This window comes from Ascidiella aspersa, chromosome 5 (genome assembly GCF_963924565.1).
Source record: "Ascidiella aspersa chromosome 5, kaAscAspe10.2, whole genome shotgun sequence".
In the NCBI taxonomy this organism is placed as follows: domain Eukaryota; kingdom Metazoa; phylum Chordata; class Ascidiacea; order Phlebobranchia; family Ascidiidae; genus Ascidiella; species Ascidiella aspersa.
In genome coordinates this window covers 7,624,487-7,638,201 of record NC_139451.1, presented here as the reverse complement: position 1 = coordinate 7,638,201, position 13,715 = coordinate 7,624,487, and positions in this window count along the sequence as shown.

Here is a 13,715-nt window from a genome sequence, read left to right as displayed (position 1 = left end):
TTACCGTCTTTATCCGACCGACAAATCACAATTTCACTTCTGCGAACTGCGTTTTTTATACTGTTAGGATTTCTGGTAAGTTAAGTAATTTTACAATAATAGCTCTACTGTTTTACAGATATGCACTTTTACTTTTTTCAATACTGTACATAAATTTCTTTGGTGTTGTTCCCCTTTCTGTGTTTCATAAAACAAAATGTAGCTGACTGTTTTTTGTATAAATGCAAAACAATACCTAGGAAAAATTGCACAAAAACAGGCTTATTGGGGCATAGTTTTTTGTTAATATGTTTTGCATCAAGATATCACGATTAGGCACAGCAAGCACCTTAAACTGATGCATCATAGCAACTTCCAGGCATGTTATATTTAAGGTTTATTTATATTCTCTGTTTGACAGATTGATTTTACCAAGGATCGAAAGATTTCTGTCCTTCTGAATTTCAATTATGTTGTCAATTTTATCATTCTTTTTCGGCACGTTAAGCAACTAGAGGAGTATCAAAAGAACATAAATGTCTTGCTATAAACTCATGAGTTATTCGAAAACTGCGCCAACCAACGGTAGTAGACTTCGAAGCATGAACTTCTGAGCCATGCAAAAGTGTTCCGTTAGCAAGGGAAAGCTCCCAAATAAGTGACTTGGGGCGTGTCGTCTAGCATCGCTATGATCATATCTGCACAAAGATATGATTCACTTATGTTTTAGTTCTCTATTAAAGCAGATAATTTGTTTTTTTACTATTAACAGTTGGCCGTGGTAACAGAAAAAGTGGAGTCGTCGGCATATTGTTCAATTTTTAGGCTTGGTTTGTCGAATTTTGGATTTTTTGTTTTGATATTGTTGATAATTATTATTTAGAAAGTCGGCACTAGTGATAAAAAGGAGCATATAAACACGCCCCTCCTCACCACGCTGTTTGGTTTGTTATTATGGTCAGTGGGTGGCTGCTTTTATATTACATACTAGACCGGCGTTGTCCAGGTTAAATAGAATATTTACCATCATAATGTACGAAGTCTACCTGAATTTTATCTCTTTATTACTATTATTGCACATTACTTTGTCTCATGTTATATCCCATAATTTTGGAAGCTAAGTTATAACAAATTTGCTTTTATGCCTAAACGTTTCTACTGCGTGTCAATAAATAAAAATATCAAATCATGTCATATCGTGGGTCTAAAATCGGTTAACTTAGGCTTGCAAAGAGCCACAGTAACCAGATAAAATTCAGGTAAATATTCTCCATTTAACCTGGGCAACGCCGGGTATTACGTCTAGTATATAATAATATAAAAGCAGCCACTGGCCATAATCATCCTAACCGCCTGAAGCATGTGTGAAACGGCAATAATTTAAAAGCGGAATGGCGTGTTTATTTCTTTGCAGTTTTGTGTCTGAAAGGGGGCACTAAAGAAAAGTCTTCAAGCCGATGATTTAAAAAAAAACTTGAGCAAAACGTAAAACTTCAGGTTCTAGCAGCAATTTGTTTAGAAAGAAGTCATTAGAGTTTGGCCTCAATCAACATCACAACATTGCTGGGAAGGCTTGTTGTACGATATACGTGTAGGTTTCCTGATGTTTTTTCAAAGTATGTTTAGTATACGACCCATGTGGCAGACTTGGACAACTAGTTAGAGAAAAATGCGGCTAATTCTAATCTAACTTAATTCGGATTTTACCAAAAATCCTACTTTGTCCAACGACATTTTTAGTCTCTTGGTGAAAACAAAGAATTTGAATTCAAACTCTTTGGTTGAATCGTAATTTTCACGGACTAAAAATCATATGCTATATGCTAAAATGCTTAAAAATTAGCACACACATAATTGACATGCACATTCCTATTAAAATACTTCTCGATTTAAATGCAATTGATTGTAAATAATAAAACGTAATTTTAGTTTAAATTCTAGTTCAAATTCGTTTTTTTAAGAATTCGGTAATTCTAATTCTAATCTAATTTTAAAAAGCTAAAATAAATCTAGTTGTCCAAGTCTGCCATGTGGTAGCAGTATTTGACATCCAACGAAAGAAATTTAAAAATGCGACAACTGCGATGTTTTGCGAACTCCGTCTAAATTTTGCGTGGTTGAGGGAGTATACTGCTAAAAGTTTTCACTTGGAACGTTGCACACGTTCGGTTACAATAAATTTCATAACATGTTATGTTTTTTTGCCTTGAGCCTATTGTGTACACCAAAGCGCTGGTCCCCTTGACTTATAAGGATTGAAATTAAATTACTCTTTTCCCTCTTTTTTTATACACAGGAACAAAATATGTAGCGACATTTATCGGTCCAGAATTGCTAACAAACGCCTTGCAACCGGTTTGCGACGGCGCTCGCTTGAGATGCGAGGAGACTTTCTTGTCCACACGACTTTATTTAGCGAGCCGAGCAAAATGAGCTACTTTGCTGTCTGTGTCTCCCTAAAACGCGATCATGCAGCCGACTGCCGACCACACAAAATGATAACTATGAATTGTGTTATTGAAATGTTAGAACCCTTAACATAACACCCAAAACCAAAATATCAATTGATCAAGGCGTTACATGATGACCCTGAAGACTCAAGTGAGGATGCAGCTCCCTCAGAAAACGCTCCCAACAACTCAAACGCATTAGTCTGAATCATCTTTGTGCTAATCGGTATCAAAAAAGAGAAACATTTTGCATACTCTGATGGTGCATTTGTACTGCTAGAACTGGTAAGGCTACCGAAAGGTATAAAAATTTAATGTTGAATTTTGATACTTGTTAAGTGAACTTGTAAAGATTTACCAAACAAATCAAGCGTCAAAGCCCTTTTTAATGATACATTTCCTTATTCATACATTTTAACTTTATTTCGGAGTCGTCAGACAAATATTTACAATAACAATTGCACCACATTTCTCCACATACTGCTTTAGTACAAGCGATGTCCCCAATATGGCACTCCATAACAAACATAGTATTAGATGACAAGTTGGGTTAGCCTTATCTAAACTTCTTCACATTTATCGTCTGCTGTATAATTTTTAAAAATCTTTATGTGGACGGACAGTCGGGGTGCCATGCATAATAGAATCGCAAATTCTACATCTGGTTGGACGGCCAGATTTATCAAGAGGAGTTGGTTATTTTTCTTTACAAAAAACTTTGCGCCACTATCTCTTGTTTAATAGACGGAAAAGATTCTGCATTATATGACAAACACTTTTTAAAGCAGACTACTATTGTAGTGACAAGCTTGTATTCGGTCAGACCGCAGTTGCCACGGACACAAACACAAAATCACACGAAAAAGGCACAAGGCACGCGCTTTGGTTAACATGCTGCAGGGCCAACAATAGTAGTTTCATATCGTGCAATGTAAGTTTGTAGTAATATAATCAGTCATATTATTTGTATAGGCAGCATATGCTTTCATCTGCTTTTTCTGTTTTCAATGTCCATGTGAGCAAACAGCCGGCACCATCCAATTAGAGTATGTCATTGTTAAATTTTGGTGGCAACTTTTTAGCTGTCCTCTGCTACGGATTGCTTAGCGTTCCAATATTTAAACAGGATGTTTGACATTTGGAACGAACAGAGGAGGCATGTGGAGTGGGTGCATCCAAGACCCTCTCTACTCTAACTTCTCACTTTGGCTATATATGCTGATTGGTAAAATTGAAAAGGGTGGAATTACACTGCCTGTCGTTCGCTGCTGCAGAGGGGTCTACATCCCTGGAGAGTTTTCATTTAAATCGTTTTATACCAGGTTCGTAATAAGAAGATATCATTTTTCTAGCTGATGCATCTGATGCCTTTATAACCAACTTTCTTATGGAAGGAATTACCCGCTTGAATGCCGGATCGGCTGTCTGCCAGCATTGCGGCTTTATGATGTCCAGTTGCAAAATGTTGGCAACAATCTTCTGTTCCAAACAATGCTGGGCAAAACCATCCTTCCCGCTCACCAAATGCCATCTGTTGGCACAGTCAGATATTTCTATGTCAAACGTGGAGGGGACACTGATGAAGGTTTTGCCTCGGACCTGGAAGAAAAACATGATGAAGACAGCCCTTCTAAGACCGACCTGGACAATGTGTAGATGTGCCTGGTGTGATATGAAGCCAAGTTTGAGGTACCGTAGATTTCAATATTACTAACAGCTAACTTAGCACCATATTCCAGGAAAAACTTTCAGATGATGAGTCTGTTGATGCTGCTGGTTTGTCTGGCTTAAGGTGGTGGCTTGGTCAGACAGTGGGACAGAATGATGGGCAGAAAATTCAACTTCTCTGGAATACCCTTGACGAATTCGACAAAAGACCAATGCACTTTCAGCAACGCTTGGTCCAGCCGGATGTCGCCTCCAGGCTTTGTGACCGAAACATGTCTAGAACAACCATGTACCGCAGAAGGAAAAGAGAGCAGGCTTTATCTAAGGCGCAAGGCTTGTTCGCTGCTGCGCCGCCCGTCAAAGTTGTTGCAACACCCCGGCAGCCTCCCACAATGGATACTGGCCACTCCCAATATTACGGTCTCCTACTGTCCGAGCGTGAAAGTCCCCGAGAGCAGTGGCTGGTCGAAAGAAAGGCTGCCCGAGCACAAGCTAAGGCTGCAAAACACCCACCGCTTAAATTTCCTAAATATCTCTAGCCCTTGTACATTAAGAAATTCACTGCGTGCAATTCTAAACCTTGTAAATCTTTTATATTGCTTTAACGTTACATTTACTGTTTTTGTTTATTTTTCGTTTTTCTTGTTTGGTTACGCAATAAAAAGACTGATTGTAATTCGCAACTCTATGTCATTTTATCAATTCCCGGCTTGCGTTGTAGTAGCTGTGTTTAACGCATTCTGAAAACTATTGCAATAAGCAGCATCTGTTCATTCAACGGGACAAAATACTGTAAACGGCAAATGTAGTAGAGAACAAACAAGTGTTTTTTTCAGTTTTTTACCTTTTAAATAAAATGCCAGGTTAATTTTAAATAATTTGTGGCGCGAACGGTCGCCATTCAACCTTGTTTAGCAATGAACGCTTGCGTGGCGTGCCATTCCCCCTTCTTGTCCCCTGTTTTTTGCCCTTCAAGTTATAGTTTAGGCAGTTTAAATAACCTTTACTTCATAAATAGAATGCAAAACACTTGTTAATCGGCTTTCTTGTAGATTCTGTTCGAACAAGAATCTTTACTACCGAAATACACAGAATAACAATGCAGTAAGTGTGTTCAATACACATAATTATTGTTTTAGGCATTCAGCTAGGATAACTATTTCAGCTTTGTTTGAATTTATCGCTCGGATTTTAACAAAGGTGGAGAGCTAAGGGTAACTTTAATGAATGTTTTGTAGAGATTCGCGACAGAAAAATATTCACACATCGTAAATACACAAGCAAAAAACAGAAGAGGCGCTCAACTAAACAAAACTATATTTCTACCTCAAAGGGTAACTGTAGCGAACCTACCGATGTACATCCACGTTCATCGAAGCGTGCAGATCGCCTTTTTCCTATTTCGCAATTGTTCATTTATAAACGCGTGTTTGTGCTGAGCTACCCCTTTACCTTGACTTAACCGTGTCGCAGCTACGCAATAAAGCACCAACCGCTTTAAAACAAACAATAAATGTGAACCAGCATCAGTCTTGACAGCTAAGCGTGAAAAGTTATCAAGGTAACAATTTTTATTAAAACCGTTAACTTAGGATTTTAAGGCTTACAACAGTATTGCAATAAAAAATACACATTTAACATATATATTTTCCTGAACGGTGGCTCGCTAAAAAAAGATGGGCAACACACCAATCTTTTAAGTACGTTGTTTTTTACCTTTTAATTGAATTGTGTGATTCTGCATAGCCACCCATCTACTATAGCTTCAATTTTTTTTTTCAGTTAATCTCATCCTGTGTAGAATTTTTTTTTATATTAACCATTTTGTGCCTTCAGTGGAATGATTGGAGTCGGTTGTAATTAAGCACATGTTTTTTCTACTAATGTTTGGTAAACTATCTTGTTGTTGTTATTTTGTCGCCAATGGTTAAAAGAGGTTTAAAGAAAATCACCCAGTGGTATGATGGCAATTTGATTTTACTGCACACAGTACAAAGACTTGTGCAGGGCTAAAGCTGATAAGTAGAAGACTGATACTGATTTCTGCTATGATTGAAACCGGCATCATTTGTTGAGTTGACTTGAAGGTTGCTTGAAAGATTGCGTGTTCTAATAGCCACAGCAAGGTATTAAACGGATCTGAGTTTATTGTATAACATCAGAACGGCAATCAACTTACAGGAATAACTTAATGTCCATTGTACAGTACTAACACAGTCCAGCATAATAAAGTCTGTCTGTTACATTATTTCAGTTGGTTAAATTGAGATCCAGTCAGTTCCAGTTACGTTCAGTAGATTCCATTAAGATTCCGTCTCGTTAGGCTTTTGTACACACGCCTGGCCATCGATTAGCGGAGGCGTGTTTACGGAATGCAAATAACATATTCGTGTTAATTTACGAGCAATCGTGGCAGGTCTGCAATTGGGCCATATAATTATATAACATACACTTGCATCTCCAATCAATCATTCACGTTTTATATGCACCTGAAAATCTTAAAGAACTTGTAATTCAGCTACAAAAGCAAGTTCAATAAAACCCTGAGTACATAGTAAAATACTTTATGAATCTGTAAGTTTGAGAAGATATATGCCAAACTGTGTTCATCATTAGTGTTGTGTCAAATTCAAAGAACTGTAACTCAAAATATAAAACATGAAAACAAAATTTGTATTGCTGAGTAAAAAGATGATTTTGATTGGCATCAACAAATAATTTTCAGTTACAGCTGAAAGTACTGTTAAAAACAATGTTCTTGATTTTTAAATTTTATATAAATTATTTTTTTTCTATTGTCATCCGCATGCGAAGCTTTTATGCCCCATTGTTTAAAACCCCTCTATTGTTTTTTTTGTAATCTTATCTGACCAAAACTTACCGTACTCATATCATAATATCAAACTGTGATGTTCATGATTTGCTTTTAAGGTGCAACCTCAATGCATCGACATTACCATTTTCTAGTTTCCCAGAGCTGAGTCAGTAGTCACTGGCAGTAGTATTAAAACATCTTCTATTCTTGCTGGGCATACAATTATTTTAAAGTGTTGTGAGGAAGAGTTGGAACTTCCTGGGACAGAAAGAAGGGAAACGGCCGACGCCTTGCTACAGATATTAAACAGCAATTGACAGATCATTTAGAGAACAGAGTAGAAAATGTTAGAAAAAGCAGTGGAGTGAAAAGAAAGAAAACATCGCCCGACAAAGCACCAGCAAAAGGATTAGATTTTTGTTGACAGAGCTTAAGGAACCACAGAAAAATATTTTGCTAGCCAAACAGACGCATCCAAATATGTAGGAGGTACAGCCGGATATGAAATATTTTCTCTTCAATCTACAACCCCAGCTGCTTATTAAAGAAACACTTTCAAAATGGAATTTTCGTTTTTAAAACTTAATATTCTCTTACTAATAGCACTTTTTATAATACACGTTGTTCTGCAACAGTAGTGACCTTTTGTATTAAAAAATGTTTATCAAGCCATCTATATTATTAGGGCAGTTTGCGGCATAGAACAAGAGTGAAGTTTTTCAGGAATAAAATTATCCGAAGCAAACAACTTTATCGAATTAATTGCTGCTTATACTTATTTAAAACTTGTGTGAATGCAAAAAATTATTTTTTGAGTGAGAGGTAAAATATAATAGTCTTTAACAAATAAGTCATTTTAATTTAACCTGACTTAGTAGTTATTTCATCTCTGTTTTGTACTGAGGCCAAGCAATGTCACTACATTCGTAATGCGTTACTATTAGCACCCTACTTGACAAATAAGCTGCATAAACCGCCGAATATTTAGCCTAAAAATGACGTTTTGAATAACCCGGTAGCGTACTTTACGCGAACGACCAATTAGGTACTAACTTTCCACGATAAGACGAATAAAAAGGACTTATACTCGATATTCTACTTTAAACATCCGTCAGAAAAATGTGTTGCAAAATGTTACAAGAAAGGTTTACAGGCACGATAAAACGAGTAAAAAGGACTTAAGAAAGGTTTACAGGCATAATAAAAACACGAAATTAAGTTAACTGGCAAATTTTGAAAACAGTGACACTTTTGTTTTCGCAATATCTAGCTGGACGATTATGCCGGTGGCCCCCCAGGGGGGGTGTTACGTGTTTATCATAAAACCCTGGTCTAGAGTTAAACTGAAACTCATCTGTTTCTATGTCTTTGTAAATTCAATGAAAATATTGCAATTTTTAGAATATTTTGTTTACAATTTATGACAGGAGTCTGAAGTATCTGAAATTTTGATCTTCTCGCCCATTTTATTTATTCTACAAGGTAAACATATTCTCCTATTTATACAAAAACATATTATTGTTACCCAACTTAGTTTTTAGGTATTTCACCTTCAACTGTGGTTTCTTTTCACGTGATAATAGAAAAAAGTTCTCTGTTTGCGAGGTTGGATCTCTTCAAGAAGCTGTAGCAGTTGGTTTTGCAGCTACTTAGTTTTTAATTTGCAATTTCCTAAACAAGCTAGATTAACAATGGAATTTATTCAAATGTATTGAACTTGTTAATCAGTAGTGTATTGGCAAAAATACTTGTCTAGTTATCCTTCCACTTTGATAAATGATGATGTTGTTACATTATTGACAAAAATAAAAAATATGTAGTCTGACTTTGATATAATGACATGACAAGTAGCTAGTTGCCACTAATATGAAATTACTTTTTACATAAAAACTTCAATAGTCACCCCAAGGATTTGGAGTAAATTGTGTTATATTGTTGTACCCTTGTTAATAAACACGGTCTTCTTGATTTCCATTGTTTTTACATTGAACAATTTTAAATGCCATTTTAAATACATCACCTTATCACAATGCTATATTTGCCAAGTAAATTAATACTAGGGTTATTTTTTACTAGTCAGTTTATACCTACAAATAAGTTATTATTTACTGGGTTGCAGTTAAAGTTTACATGTTTGGGGTATTTGATCAAAGATTCGAAGTAATAATTTTACATATTTTGTGTAAATATATGCCGGAAAACCGTGCAAACAGTAGTTACTTGTGTGTAGTCCCATCGTCTGTATTTGTTATTTACTGTGTTCGTTGTGCGTGTGAATGCCTGTTTAGGTCGTTCTGGTATATTTCCTTTCCCTGCATCCTGCTCGTTAACTGGCCAGTTTTAATCCTCAACGCATTCGCTTTTACTGCAACGTTAGTCGTGTCCTTCTTTCTACTGCAAAACAGTCAACGATGCGCCGCTCCTTACCATCTAATGTGGACTAGGCGGTGTAATTCGTTTTCGCGTTTCTGAGATTAGCACCTTACCCCCCTTTTAATTGGTGGTATTCTAGAGCAAAAGATTCTACTAACTTCAATTTTGCGATTTGAAATTCGAACTTCGTTTTAAGACATGCAGTTTCATTTTGCAAAATGAAACTGCCAACCACACTCTATAGCCAACATGTTTTGCCCGCAGCGCTGGAGAAGCCTCCTCTGCCAAGCAAACTGATGGACAAACAAAAGAGTTTGCTCACAGTTGATGACAGGGGCATTATTGTCGTCCACTTCATCTTCTTCTCCATGCACACACTGACCAACACCTTTAATTTATGTTATATTAAAATAATAAAATAATTATGATTAAAAAAATCGCGATTTACCTGCGCACTTTCAATGATTGCCTTCATGTTTGATTGGTCAATGCGGCTAAGCGGCTTCCGCTTAGCAGAAGCTTGATAGCAATGGTTTCGGATATCTCTCTTTGTGGGAAAAAATGCCTGTTGTCATAGCTTGGAGGTGTCTGATTCTTAAACATCTCATGTATGACAAACGATACCAAACCACGCTTTATTTCTGGAATGCGGCAAATCCCGTCCTCCACCATTTCATTGATTTTTTGCAGAATAAGGTAACTTCAAATGTTGATTTATGTGGCTCTTGAGTTTTTCAATGTTTTATGGTTCAATTGGAAATACCACCCCACACGAAAACACATTAATACTCGAATAATCTTCACTTTTTAGTTTTTTTTTAATCTCTTTGCTTGCTGAAGCTCTTGTTTTTGCATTAGCAGTTGTTGTCTTAAAATCGTAAAAGAAAACTTTCGCATAAAATATCCAAAACTCCAAAAACAATCCACTTTGTGTTCTGGAAATTTCAAAACTTCCATAATTTGATATTGGCCTGACAGCCCTTTTTTTACCCCTAAACTATCATTTTTTGTCTGGCTAACATCATGTTCTAACAACTTGGTAAAAATTATAAAAAGTATTTGAAACCGCTATACAAAAACATTGATTCCAAACATATCTATTGAAAAGCACTTACATGTTGAGGCGTTTTCTGTTGTGTCCGTTTTATGTTACAATTCTTATTCCAGTTTTGTGTTGTCTTGCAAATTATGTAGGGCGTGTTGGTTTCATCCCATCTAATTATGTTTTTTTCCAAACCTGAAAAATAATAATTATGTCACTAAAATTGTTATATGTTGTTTTCTAAAATACTTGTCATATCGTAATAAGAGTTTTTTTTAAAACAAGTCACTTTTTAGGCTTTGAACTGAACTATTCTGAAGCTGAAATCTTTGTTTGTGTACTTTTGCAGATCAACCCAAGCTTCTTTATATTTTGCTATCAAATATCAATATTTGGTGTGTGTGCTATTGAAATCTAACGTCATTCCCTGGTAAGATTTTCACTATTCTTGCAAACCCTATCAATCTGTTTTTCCTAGTCAAGTCGGACTAAAGTCAAGCTCAACAGGAGGGGTCTTCTTTCCCGCTAATTCTACCAAGCCCGTTCCCTTGGTTGTGGTTTCGCTAGATGATAGATAGTGACAGCGGGAATCTCGTTAATCCGTTCATGCGCGTCCCTAATTAGATGACGAGGCATTTGGCTAGTTTAATGTTCTTAACGGAGGTCAAACCCCAAAGGGAGTGGCTCCCCTAACGATTCAGCTTGATCTTCGGCAGCTTTGCCGTGGACACCGCCCGCTCCATCCAGTCATTGTCTCGCGCCACAGCCTCGGTCATTAGGCTTGACATAATCCCAACCTATTTCCTTCCGACGCGAGACACTCGTCTTCAGCGGCGGGTTGGAGAATTGCCATTGTCATCATTTCCGTGGTTCCGTTTCTGGGGCTCATCAGTCCAGGTTCACTGCCTTCAAATGCACCCATCAGCGGCACCTGCGATTTATCTCCTTCATTACTTTTCAACTCCGGTTTTTCACTGCCATTGTTTATCCTTTCAATTCTGGTTATCTGCGGGATCGGCGCCCGGGGTGGTCTTCCGGGGCGAAACGTCGATCGCCGCCAGTGGACCCACCACATCTGGAATCCGCGCTCGGCTACTATGGCCGAGATCACAGGCAACATGTTTTTTCTCATTTGCAGGGTTTCGACGACAAGCGCTGCCAACTTTCCAGACCAGCACCCCCGCCAATACTCGGCCACTTTTGGTACGATCTTCGACCCATTCTGTAATCTCGGGGTGCCGGTACTTGCAAACTTTTTCTCGGTGGGCCTTATCCAGGCCTGCTTGGTCACTGACGACGGTCGCATCCACCACATACGCCGTCCCTTCCTTGTACAGGATCAGGTCTGGTTTGAGCACTGACTGCCCATTTCTAATGGTGGGCGCCCAAATCGATTCGTAATTGTTTTCCGGGCCTCTCTCTCTCTACCAACCACAGCACCCTGTCATGCCGTGCGATCCTCAGGGTGTGCGTCTTCTCGGGCACACCTGCAACAGGTGTGCGGTACTCGCTCTTTTATTCCCGCAGACCTCACACATCGCGTCGCCCCCCTTCCAGCGATTTGCTCTCGCCTCTGAGAACAGCAGATTCCCGCGTAGCTTAACAGCGCCAATAAAGTTGGATCCTGAGAGCCTTACGTGCCGATCCTTCAACCAACCATTTTGGAATGGGACATCGCCCGCCCTCTTCAGGCCTTTTCTCCATCGCATGAGCCAACACCAACGACTGGCACCACGCGTCCTTAGCTTCACGTGCTGAACTCACGTTCCTCTTTTTCCTTGGTAACTGCCCGTGAGCTGGCAACTGCCTGCACTACTGGGTCGTCACTACTGACCAACTTAAAACCAATCGCCTCAATCGTAACAGCGGTGCAGTCACCGCGAGGCAGGGGGATCCCCAATCCCCCTTCCGCGCCACACTTGCATAGAAATATGCCAGTGGCGTGTCTTTAGGAAGTCGTAACCAGCGCCGCACATTGAGTCTTATCGTGCGGTCCAAGTATTTCAAGTTTTCAAGGGAGCCCAACTTAGGTTGGCCAGGATTTTGGCCAACTTCAGATGGATCTTGGGGGTAGCTGGGTACTTTACTTGTAAGTACCAGCAAAGTCCAAAACAGGCAGATCTTTTTCGCCTACTCTCGTTGTTACTGAGGAGTCAACTAGCCATCGCTTCTCTCTTCCATTCGTAATAATGTGGAAACACGCCGACTTTCGTTCGTTGATGCTTTAACCCTGACTGACCAAGGTGGTCGGTTATTGAATTCAGATTGCTCTGTAGCCCGAGAGGTGAACACCCGCGACGATCGCGAGATCGTCAGCAAATGCTAATGTCGCGCCACCTTGCAATCCCCTGTAAGGGGGAAGCCGAAATTCGGGTCCGCCTGGGCGCAGGCCCAATCGATCACACAGTTGAATAAGATGCCTGACGCCCCTCAATACTGCTTTCCCATCCTTCGCGGGCAGGGTTGTCTCGGCATTCGCGTACATAGCCCGAGGTAATCGAGCATAGGCGGTGTGGAATGCCCAGACGTCTTTCCGCGAGTATATCACACTTTCGTGTGACACGGAATCAAAGGCCTTGCTTACATCAACAAATGCGACGGATACAGGACTTAATCGTCGCTTACTTTCTTTCACAAGGCTCCTGCAGGATTGCGACATTCTCGAACGTGCCATCTGTGGCGAAAAATCCTCTTTGCGATCTACTCAGGGGCACGGCGGCTGCAAGCCCTCCGTGCGAGGATTCTGTGAAACAGCCGCAAGACAACACTGGCTATATTGTAATTGGACGAAACTGGGTTGGGTCTTCGGCTTATGGAATCTTTGGGATCAGGATGGTGCGCGCCATCTGTATGGACTTGGGCGTTGTCTGTGCCCATAACCACACGTTGAAGTAAGCCGCGATCTTACTTGCGGTTTGCCTCTTAAGGTCCGCGACCGTAATTTGGTCGGGTCCTGCCGCCGATGCTCGCATTCTCCCCAATGCGGTCGCTACCTCCATCTCTCCAATGGGGGCGACTAAGTGCCACAGCACTTCGGTGGGCGGCTCTACGCACCTTCCGTCACTTTTCGACTCCTTACCGAATACATCCCTCCAAAAAGGGGTGCTTTTCCCGTTTTCCAATCGCCAGATAAAGCCTGGCGGACTGCGTCAGCCCGGTTACTTTGATACAATCTCTGCAACCGGGCGTACATTTTCCGTCGTAGTTTTTCCTCTTTGACCCTTCGAACTCGCGTTGGCGAAACTGCCTGCGTGTCTTTGGGGGTTTCGGGGGAAACCACTTCTCAAACGCCTCGTCCACCACTTCCTGCACATTCGGGGGACACTCTCCTGGGAGTTCGCCGGTGAACCAATGATCTTTCCCGTCTTTGGTCGACGCGACGGCCCTA